The sequence below is a fragment of the Rhinopithecus roxellana genome, chromosome 8 (genome assembly GCF_007565055.1).
Source record: "Rhinopithecus roxellana isolate Shanxi Qingling chromosome 8, ASM756505v1, whole genome shotgun sequence".
NCBI classification, from domain to species: Eukaryota; Metazoa; Chordata; class Mammalia; order Primates; family Cercopithecidae; genus Rhinopithecus; species Rhinopithecus roxellana.
The window spans coordinates 66,673,443-66,685,883 of record NC_044556.1 but is presented as its reverse complement, the minus strand read 5'-3'; the positions used below and the strand labels follow the sequence as shown (position 1 = coordinate 66,685,883).

Here is a 12,441-nt window from a genome sequence, read left to right as displayed (position 1 = left end):
AGACAAAGCAAAAGCTCAGCAAAAAAATGGAGCAATTCAAGTCAGAAACTCAGCAAGAAATGTAAGTCATGGCAGAAATATAAGATCAAGATAAGAACATATTCAACCTTACACTGAGTTTTAAATCAGAACAACAAACTCAGCAACAAATCTGCCAAATGCTAATGATTCAAACAAGGAGGTAATAATTGAAAATAAGAAATATACCACATCTCATCCAGTATTGTTCACAATGCCATTTCCCCTAATTATTGTTGACAATGGTGACCTTCTCCTGAAGGGACACACCAAAAACTCAGTTTAATTAAGGGTTACCAGTGTAAAGAAGGGTTTTTCATGTCTCTATTGTAAGACTGTGGAGAGTAACACCTCATTTATCTGGTGTTATTCAGGTAGTAAGACATTCTGCACGCATAGATTTCTAGTTAACAGAGGTTTATTCTTCATTATTTTAACAATTGTAATAAAAATGACATCAAATATATTACACATTTCCTTGTTTTCTAGAGTATGATGAACATGCTTTAATCCATCAGTGATTCAATATGTTTATATAGAACTAACAATTTTTATACTGCTTTGAATGAGAATTACATTTTTAGATCTTGAGCCTTAATATCAAAAGGGCTCTACAAATGTAAGAATTAGCATATCTATATTTTTCTGAAGTTACTGTCTCTCTTTTTGTTATCATTAAATCAGTTTTTCTTTTAAACAAACAAACAGAAAAAATCCTCATAGAATCTGTTATCCAGGAAGATCATTAAACATTACCTAAAACTCAAACAATATGGGACCCTTTCTTCTCCTATCAGTGAATCCCTATTAGCTGTCTTTTCCCTGTCTCTCGTGCTATAAGGCTCCAATCTGCCATGTTCTGGACATAAAATGTTAGTATTTTCTCCAAAGTAAGATGAAATAGGATGCATGCATAAAGAAAATTAGGGAAACTCTAAAGAGCAAAATGAACAAGGACCACTACACCGGATAGTGTGGAAGAGTTAGTAGGCAAGCTTTAAACATCCACTTGGATTGTACAATGGCCTTTTCACTCAATAACAAATTTTCCAACCATATTTCAAGTAGTTTGAGTTACTGTAAAAGTTGCCTCTGGATAAACAATTTTTATCAGTATTTTTATTAGTGGTTCCACCTCTTCAATGCTGCAGCAATAAGAAACCAAATTTCAGGCAAATAGATGGGGTGGAAAAAATAACTAGGCTAGAAGTTCTCATGACCAGCAGACTCAACCCCTGATGTAAATAAATCACAACACATTTCTGGGCTGCCATTTCTTCATCTGGGAAATAAGGGGAATGACTAGTTGATATCTTCCATAATTCCTTAATTCAATTAGCTGTCTGGCATCATGTAGACATTGTCTAAGAATGCCGTAAGTCTTTTATCATTAAAAGACAGCTGCCAATTTAACTGATTCAAAGAGCATATGATGTGTTGGGTTAATTTTTGTAACTTTGGAAATTTACATTTCAAAAATGTGCTGCAATGCTTTTTCCCCTTATCAAAGTAGAAATGCAGTGTAAGAATTAAAAATAGATATCTACGTCTTAGAAGGGTTCCTTTGATAGTCCTGCTGACTGCTTGGAGTCTCACATGGAAGACAGTGCCTGAATGCACATGAAACAATTGTAGAAGCTCTTCTTCCTGGCAATTAACAGCCTTTGTTGTTTTTTGTTTGTTTGTTTTTGTTTTTGTTTTTGTTTTTGTTTTGATGAGGTCTTGCTCTGTCACCCAGGTTGGAGTGCAATGGTGGGATCTCGGCTCAGTGCAACCTCTGCCTCCCAAGTTCAAGCAATTTTCCTGCATCAACCTCCTGGGTAGCTGGTATTACAGGTGCATGGCACCATGCCTGGCTAATTTTTTGTACTTTTAGTAGAGATGGCATTTCACCATGCTGGTCAGGCTGGTCTTGAACTCCTGACCTCGTGATCTGCCCGCCTTGGCCTCCCAAAGTGCTGGGATTACAGTCATGAGCCACCGTGCTGGGCCGAGCGGTTGCTTTGTATCAGACATTACTCTAAGCACATCTATTCAATCATTATTCTTTACAATAACTATTTTACCCCATTTGTATGTAAAAAGCACACAAGACCAGGAGATACTATATCTAACTGAAATAGAATAAGGCCACAAAACCCAAGGATTCTAATTTTTGCAATAATAATAATAATAAAAGCCATGTAACATTAATAATGTACTTGCCCCATGATTGTCTTACTGAATTTGATTAAATAATTATATTTAAAGTTGAAGCCTTCATTCCAGGCAGTATTTCATTGGACCAATCTATGGGGATACTTAATGTTTAAGAAAATATTGTTTCTATTGTATAGTTTCAAAGAAATATAGAAAATGTTATTCATGATAATGTAGTTGGCTGGAATAAGTTCTACTTCTATAATGTATGTTTTATAAAGATGATTCCATAGAAATTTATCACTCTTACTATGCCAGTGTTTACAAATAGCACTGCAAAGAAGTAAGCACAAAGCTTTCAGATACAACTATCTTAGCTATGGATAGAGGTCTTCAGGGAGACAGTTTGCATTAAAACATATTTCAAATGCTGGAGTCTCTTAACAGTCCAAGTTGTTACTTTCTGAGAAGCTTTGGAAGTCACAGCATTGCACTAATAGTATATGCCAAAGCAATATACAAGTAGGAGTAAAATGAGAAAAAAAGTAAGCTATGCTCAAACTCTTTTTAACAGCATTAGAATTGACAATGGCCAAACTCTTTCATAAATGTACTTATTGATGACTGAGATGCAGAGGAATAGTGTTGCTTTTCATGGAAGTCAGTAGAGAGTAAACAGCAATATCCTTGGCACCCACTTAGAATATATTTTCTGAAAGTGAGTTTGAAAGTAAAGGTCACACAATATTGAATCATATATATGTATCCATCGAGATGTCTATTATTGGACCACTTCCTCTGTCATGGCCAAGTTTGGCAATGCTTTCTCTTCTTTATCTGATTTGTTTCAGGAGAAAACTCTCAGGGCAATGTTACCACCTCTATTGCTGGCGTCTATACAGAGGCCTTGCTAATATCCATCTGTGCTGCATGCCATTTACAAAATAATAAAGCATAATTCTGGAAAATTACCCAAATGATAAATCATTTCACAATCCAAAAGTAAAAGAGAGAATTCACACAAAGAATTTGTGAGTCTAAAAATCAATGAGTGAAGAGTAAGTTTCAAAGGATTCAAATTAAATGCTGTTGTAGCAAAACGATCAATTATCCTGCATTCTTTTATTAATTTTGCTTTTATTTGCAGAATGGCTTCTGTTCCTTTCCTTGGAGCCATTATAGAGCATCAGTATGGCAGAAGAATCTTTGGAAAATAACTGCCAGCCAGATTTGCTATCTATATTCTAAGTAAAAGATGCTGATTAGAAGTCAGTGTATTTTTAAACTTTCTGTAGTTGTTAACTCAGAAGATGCAGTTCAGGATGAATAACATCAGGGATTCTGGAAACTTTTTGAGAATTTCACTGCAAACTAGAAATGAGATGGGATGTTTAATTTGCTAACTTTAGAGCCAAGAATTTGAATAGCATACTGTATAGAATCTGATGAATTGACTATTAGCAGGAGAATGTAGATCTTATTAGGGTAGAAACTGGTGCCTTGCAATTTAAAAAATTACAATTGTATTATTCATTTGTCTTGTTCAGATGATATTATATAGTTAAAAGTTGATGGAAAATTTATATATACCCAACATTACATTAAATCCTTTTTCATCTAATTTATTTGCTACTAAAAACAATGTGTAATTTAGACACACTTTCCTTATTTTAAAGAGTAATGCAATGAGGCTTAGAGTGTTTGATTCTAAAGGTATAAAGTATGGATTTGAATTCATGTCTTTTGACCCATGTTTAGTGCTTTTTGTTTTAGTTTTTTTCTGTAAGACAATTCGTTACCAAAAAAGTACTATTTTGAGATTAAGTTTTCAAATTACAATGCCTTTCATATCATTACCCTGAGCAAACATAGACAAGATCCCATTTAAAACCAAATTAAATGGAAAATCTCTTCCTGTCTATCCTCAAAGACTTCCAAACTATATTCTTTTTCTCCTTAGAGTAACTTTTCTTAATTTGTAAAATTTTTAATTTTCATGGTTACTTAATAGTTGTAGATATTTATGGGCCACGTGTGAAATTTTGATGCATGCATGCAATGTATAATGATTAAATCAGGATACTTGGGATATACATCACACCAAGCAAGCATCATTGTTTTATTGTTTGTTTGTTTGTTTGTTTGTTTGTTTGTTTGTTTTTTGCATTAGGAACACTTCAATTCCACTCTTCTAGTTATTTGGAAATATACAATAAATTATTGTGAATTATAGTCATCCTATTTGGTTACCAAACACTAGATCCTATTCCTTCTATCTAATTGTACTTCCCATTACCCATTACCAAACACTTCTTTATCCCCCTCCCCATTTCCTTCCACAGCCTTTGATAACTATCGTTATACTCTCTATCTCTATAAGATCGACTTTTTTAGTTCCCACATATGAGGGAGAACATGCAATATATATTTTTCTGTGCCTAACTTATTTCACTTAACATAATGTCCTTCAGTTCTATCCAAGCTGCTGCAAAAGACTGGATTTTGTTCTTTTTTATGGCTAAATATTTCATCATGAATATGTACCACATTTTCTTTATTCACTCATCCATTGATGAACACTTAGGTTGACTCCATATCTTGGCTATTATGACTAGTGTTGCAATAAACATGAGAGTGCAAATATCTCTTTGATATACTGATGTTTTTTCTTTTGGATAAATACCCAGCAGTGGGATTGCTGGGTCATATGGCCATTCTATTTTTGCTTTTTAAAGGAAATTCTGCACTGTTCTTTGTAGCAGCTGTACTAATTTGCATTCCCACCAACAGTGTAGAAGAGTTTCACTCAAATCAGTAGCATTTCTATATGCTAACAGCAAACAATCTGAAAAAGAAATAATTAAAGTAATCCCATTTGTAATCGCCACAAATAAAATAAAATACATGGAATAAACTTAACTAAATGAGTGAAAAATCTCTGAAATAAAAACGATACAACATTGATGAAAGAAATTGAAAAAGACACGAAAGATAAAAACATTTTCTATGTTCATGTATTAGAAGAATCAGTAACTGCTAAAATGTCCATACTACCCAAAGTAATCCATAGATTCAATGAAATCCCTATCAAAATACTAATGAAGTTCTTTACAAAAATAGAAAAAAAAAAATTCTAAAATGTATATGGAACCACAAAAGACCCAGAACAGTCCAAAGCATGCTGAGCAAAAAACAGCAAAGCTGGAAGCATCACATTACCCGACTTCAAATTATACTACAGAGCTATAGTAACCAAAACAACATGGTACAGGCATAAAAACAGACACATAGACCAAAGGAACAGAATAGAGAACCAGAAATAAATCTGCACATTTACCGCCAATGTATTTTTGAAAAAAGTGTCAAGAGCATACCTTAGGGAAAATACAGTCTCATTAATAAATGATGCTGGGAAAACTGGATATACATATGCAAAAGAATAAAACTAGAATCCTATCTCCTGCTGTACACAAAAATCAAATTGAAATAGGTTAAAGACTCAAATGTAAGACCAGAAAGTATGAAACTACTAGAAGAAAACACTGGAGAAACACTCCAGGACATTGGTTTGGGCAAAAATTTCTTTCTTTTTTTTATTTCCATCGGTTATTGGACACAGGTGGTGTTTGGTTATATGAGTAAGTTCTTTAGTGGTGATTTGTGACATTTTGGTGCACACATCACCCGAGCAGTATACACTGTACCCTATTTGTAGTCTTTTATTCCTCACTCCCTTCCCACCCTTTCCCCCTGAGTCCCTAAAGTCCATTGTGTCATTGTGTCATTCTTATGCCTTTGAATCCTCATAACTTAGCTCCCACTTATGAGTGAGCACATATGATGTTTTGTTTTCCATTCCTGAGTTGCTTCACTTAGGATAATAATCTCCAATCTCATCCAGGTCACTGTGAATGCTATTAATTAATTTCTTTATATGGCTGAGTAGTATTCCATCATATATATATTCCATCATACACACACACACACACACACACACACAAACACACACACACACAGTGGTTTCTTTTTCCACTCATTGATTGATGGGCATTTGGGTTGATTCCACATTTTTGCAGTTGTGAATTGTGCTACTATAAATATGCGTGTGCAATTATCTTTTTTCATATAATAACTTCTTTTCCTCTGGGTAGATACCCAGGAGTGGGATTGATGGATCTAATGGTAGTTTTAATTCTATAAGGAATCTCCACACTGTTTTCATAGTGGTTGTACTAGTTTACATTCCCACCAGCAGTGAAGAAATGTTCCCTGTTCACCTTATCAACTTCAACATCTATTTTGTTTAATTTTTTTGATTATGGCCATTCTTGCAGGAGCAAGGTGGTACTGCATTGTGGTTTTGATTTGCATTTCTCTATCATTAATGATGTTGAGTATTTTTTTACATGTCTGTTGGTCACTGTATATCCTCTTTTGAGACTTGTCTATTTATGTCCTTAGCCCACTTTTTGATGGGATTGGTCGTTTTTTATTTCTTGCTAATTTCTTTGACTTTGTTGTAGGTTCTGGATATTAGTCCTTCGTCAGTTGTATAGATTGTGAAGATTTTCTCCCACTCTGTGGGTTGTCTGTTTATTCTGCTGGCTGTTCCTTTTGCTGTGCAAAAGCTCTTTAGTTTGATTAAGTTCCACCTATTTATCTTTGTTTTTACTACATTTGCTTCTGAGCTCTTGGTCATGAAATCCTTGCCTAAGTCAATGTCTAGAAGGATTTTTCCAGTGTTATCTTCTAGAATTTTTAGTTCAGATCTTCGATTTAAGTCCTTGATCCATCTTGAGTTGATATGTATAAGGTGAGAGACGAGCATCCCGTTTCATTCTCCTACAGTTAAAATGGTGTTTACCAAACTATATTCTTTCCAAAGTCATTTCCTGATATTTTCCCACAAAATGGTCAAAATGATCAGTAAAGGGCCAGTACGTTATATGAGCAAACTAATCTATTTGTTATTTCTTTTTTTTTTCTTTTTCTTTTTTTTTTTTTTTTGAGACGGAGTCTCACTCTGTCACCCAAGCTGGAGTGCACTGGCCAGATCTCAGCTCACTGCAAGCTCCGCCTCCCGGGTTCACGCCATTCTCCTGCCTCAGCCTCCCGAGTAGCTGGGACTACAGGCGCCCGCCACCTCACCCGGCTAGTTTTTGTTTTTTGTATTTTTTAGTAGAGACGGGGTTTCACCGTGTTAGCCAGGATGGTCTCGATCTCCTGACCTTGTGATCCGCCCGCCTCGGCCTCCCAAAGTGCTGGGATTACAGGCTTGAGCCACCGCGCCCGGCCAATCTATTTGTTATTTCTGAAACTTACCTTTTGACTTTTCCTCTTGATGTATTCATTCATGATTGTCCCTCTCCCTAGGGTACTACATTCAATCTATTTGTAGCTTCAAAAATTTACTCATTCTTCATATATTATCTTATTGCTACTTCTTTTCTAAAACCGCTTATAATGATTCTAGTTGGATATAATTTATTATTTATGATAGAAAATAATTATGTTTGTTATTTTATGCGAGGTACTCTTCTAGATGCTTTATACATATTAATTTCTTTAATCCTCCCGATAATAGTTCTAGCAGAAAGGCATGATAATTATCATCACCACTACCATTTACACAAGAGGACACAGACCTAGTAAGGTGGTAGAAATGGGTTCTGAACCCAGGGAATTTAACCTAGAAATTTGTGGCCACGTGCTCTCGAGTCCGAGTCCACAACCACTCTACATACAACCTCTCAGTCCTTTTACTATGATACAAAATGTATCTTATTCTGCTTTTATGTATTACTTTCATCTGTTCTAAACTTGAGAGAAGAGGCATTACCTTACTTGTCTTTCTAACCTCTTGACCTGAGAAGACTGCTCTTTCAAAGAAAAATAAAATAAATTTTACTTTTCACACTTTCTTATACTTAGAATATTTTGCTTGCCTATACTTATTCATCTAGTTGTTTTTTTTTTTCATATTGAATACTCATTGGAGGCCAGAAATATGTCATGCATCTTTTAATGTATCTTAAAAATATGTATAGTCTTTATACTGTTATCTGTTGAATTATTGTTATCTGATGAATTTTCCATGGCTCTTTGTTGTTTGGGGAGATGAGAATCATGAGCTCCTGCAGAACCAGCCCTAGGCCAGCCATCACTGAAAAATCACTCGTTTCTAACCTTGCTTTTTCAACGAGTGACCCCCACTCTTCTAACTCTCTCAGTTCCCACACTTAGCCATCAAGATAATCAGATTGTATTGTTAGAGCTAAGAGGGATGATAGCTACTATCTAGTAAATTTCCTCTGTTTTGGCTGAAGAAACTTTCTATATACAACTGGTGTCAGTGGCCTTGCTGCAACCCTGCACTATATGAAGTTGTCCTCTGCTAGTCCAGAAACTCTCATGGTGGTATTCCACTTGAAAATCCCCTCCGGGGACACATGGCACTTCAGATCATCTTTCCCTCTCCCTATAATGAAAGCCTGCTCTCAGCTGCTTATAATCCAGAAAGAGCAGAATGGCTAATCCATGTTAAAATGTTAAAGACTGATAAAAGCTTAATGTGTTTTCTCTCCCAGTGGGATAAGAATTCATTTTTAATAGGAAAAACATATCTTCATCCTCAAATTCCCAAAATGTTGATGCGTGTAGCCCTGCTGAGTGCAATGTTAAAATAAGTGCAATGTTGGGGTTGGGAAGGGAGAACAAGAGTTCCAAGGTCAAAGAAGTTTAGAAAATACCTATTTTGTTAAATTCATAATGAATATTTATTTGCATACTGAATATTCTGGAAATCATGCAACAATATTAACAAAAATGACAATGAAACAACAAAAATCTGGCTAACTTGATTTAGCATAATATTTGCTAAATGTATTTGAACACTTTAAATATATTTTGTTTTTCGGCCTCTGTTCCAGGGAACACCACTTCGGGCTGGACCAATAGGCTAGTTTATGTCAAAAGGATCAGCTCCATTACTTTCTCAAATCATACCCAACTGAGAAGTCTCAAATGCTGTCTACCTACAGGGAAAGCTGGACTTGGTGTGCTTACATAAAAAAGACATATGTGGGAGTCATCAGAGATGCGGTTCATGGTAGAACTCAAAATAGAGAAGCTGCATTAAGCATTAAGTGTTCCAAAACTCAGCAAACCAGAGGATGGGTGCACAGCTCCCTCATTGTGATTGTTGACTGCTGATAACTTCCCTCAGCTGAGGAATTAGAAGCTGAGGGAAGAGAAAGCATTGAGCTCCGACATGGAAATATAAGGCCATATTTATTCCCTATTTAATGCTCCAGAAACCCATTATGTCATTAACTTAAAAGGGAATTAAATTAGCACCTAGGTCTATTTTTTCTCACATCTTAGAGAAAATAAAAATAAAAGGCTGTTGCTTTCCAGGCTTTGTGTTGATTTTCCTTTTATTGCTTAAAATATGAATGATTACCATGTACATGTTTGGCTAATTCTGAATGATGATAATCAGTAAATCTCTTTTCCTTTTTTAGTAAACTCACTGATAGCTTAATTTCTTTTTTCTTATCCCTTTCACAGAATTGTGGATTTATGGAACACTGAATATTATGATTGATTACAATATTTGTATCATAATGAATCGGATGATTGGATCTATCATGTTGCTTCTAGGATGTCTCCTCTGCATTGTATTCTGTTTGCCAGTGAACACTAATGCAGAGTCTTTTTGACTCTTAGACACACTGGGAAAATAATTAAAACAAAAGCTGTTTTCTGTGCTTTGCAAAAACAACTCTTATAATTTTCAAATTGCAATACCTAAAATATAAATAAATTCAGAGATTAATTTCCAAACCAGAGGAAAACATATAGAATATAAGAGTTTTGAAAATTCTTCTCATATTTCTTAATTATTTATTTTTAAAATGAATGGAAATTACGTGTACAATCTAACTCAAGAGGGAATTCACACACAAAACCCTTTGAGAATACATCTCAATACACATGGTGAAGACAAATGCAGAGACTAGGAAGACAGATTTAGGAAACGATATTAATTAATTAATACAGAGAGAAGAGCAATGTCCCAGGTAGCAGAACAGGATAAGGGATGTCGTCTTAAAGAAATAAAACAGAAAACAGGGACATTTCAGGGAGTCAACGGTATTAGTTTGATAAAGCAACTTCACAGAAACCCGTGTTTAAAGATAATATAAGGTTTGCATTTGCATTCATATGAACCAATTTTGTCAAATCAACTTAAAGTCCATCTCTGACGGAGAGAAAAATGCTAGATAGAAATTGTCCACCCAGCAGACAAACTTTTCATATTGCACTAATTCTGTCGTAATTGAACGCAATTCAGTGTCAGCATTTAGGGCAGAAAAAAGTCATTTTGCCCATAAGATGGATTCCATTGCTTTCAAAGCAATAGCCAAATATGTCCACAAACCATTGCTTGATTTTATTATAATTAAATAGACACTGTGTCTTTTTTTTTTTTTTTTTTTTTTTTTTTTTTTTTTTTTTTTTTTTTGAGACGGAGTCTTGCTCTGTCGCCCAGGCTGGAGTGCAGTGGCCGGATCTCAGCTCACTGCAAGGTTCACGCCATTCTCCTGCCTCAGCCTCCCGAGTAGCTGGGACTACAGGCGCCCGCCACCTCGCCTGGCTAGTTTTTTTATATTTTTTAGTAGAGACGGGGTTTCACTGTGTTAGCCAGGATGGTCTTGATCTCCTGACCTCGTGATCCGCCCGTCTCGGCCTCCCAAAGTGCTGGGATTACAGGCTTGAGCCAGCGCCCCCGGCCCGACACTGTGTCTGTAAGAATTCTGAAATAAGGGTGTCAAGAATGGATGGCAAGTAAAGAGCTATGCTAAAGTGAGCTTTAGGGTAATGATAACAGTACAGTAGCGCATAAGCATATGACTTTAAGTGATTTACTTTTAACTGTGAGTGTCTGGTCAGCAAGAGTGGGATCCTCAATCTGGCAGATCATAATCTAGCCATCAGAATAGCTGTAGTTGATTCAAAGAAAGAGATGAAGTACTGAGAAGATGCGAGTAGCAGTTGTACACCATTGCTACAGTCATGTAACAAAGGCAGTCTACCATTATTATCTGTCTCCGAGCCTGAAACACACACTCTCTCTCTGTCTCTTTCACACACACACACACACACACACAATCTTAAGTGTATATGAATTCCTCCTTTAAAATGTACACACACACACATGCACACACATACAACCTTAAGTGTATATATATTCCTCCTTCAAAATGTACTACCTGTATGACTTTCAGCAAGTTGCTTATTATCTTCTCAGAACATATCTCACATATTTGAAGGAGGATTAAATAATAAAGAATAAGTGAACAGCTTAGTATGCTGTCCAGATACAGGCTATTATATTATATAATATTTTGCATAAGATTTAGGTGGTCAAGAAGTTGTAGTCTGTGTTCAATGTCAAGCTGCCATATTAACTTATCCTATTTCTCTATCTATATATTTAAGTTCACTCTTACAGTGATTTCCAGTCTCAATTACAATAAACTCAGTTGACTAAACAATCACATATTATCATGATCAACAAAATGTCATAGATGTTACAGCTAAAGGGTGATATTTATAACCATTTACTATAACTGTTATACTATACAATTAGGAAAATACACCAAATGGAAAAGTAACTACTGTCAGTGAATGACTCTTTTCTGCTGGGCTTACATACATATGAAAACAATTACACATGATTGGTACATATTCAATGATGTATTCATTGCACTTTTATGAAGATTAAATCCTATGTGCATCCTAATATGTTAAGCCTTATCAGTATAAGAAGCCATGAATAACAGAAAAATAAAAAGAATGATTAGAATTTTTGCTTGTTAGAATTCTGCATTTATAGTCCAAAATTGATTTGCTTGGATATTGAACAATGAGTTTCTGTCAAAGCTTCCATTAATGGTTAGCTTTAGTATATTCATTAAAAGTATATATATATGAAGTCTACCATCCTAAGTATTTTATGTGATTACCTTACCATATTGTAATAAGTGTGAAGACAAATGTGTATCTTTGATTAGTATCAGATAACTCTCTTGCATATTAATATCCTCATAAAGTCACATAGAATGTTGAGCAATAATTCAAGTTAGTGGATTATGGTTGTTACAATAAATGTACCCAAACTAGCAGGAGTTGACAATGAAACTATTGTCTCCATTCTAATAATGTCTGAACTCAAGCATTCTGAGGGAAATTTGAAAACAAGATTGCTATGCTATCTCT

General features: G+C 35.1%; 1 protein-coding gene across 1 annotated transcript in view; it reads right to left on the bottom strand.

The window, feature by feature from the left end:
- The window catches only part of USH2A (usherin), an 825,608-nt gene that overhangs the window by 519,860 nt on the left and 293,307 nt on the right, over positions 1-12,441 (bottom strand). The gene's annotated exons all lie outside the window — the stretch shown is intronic.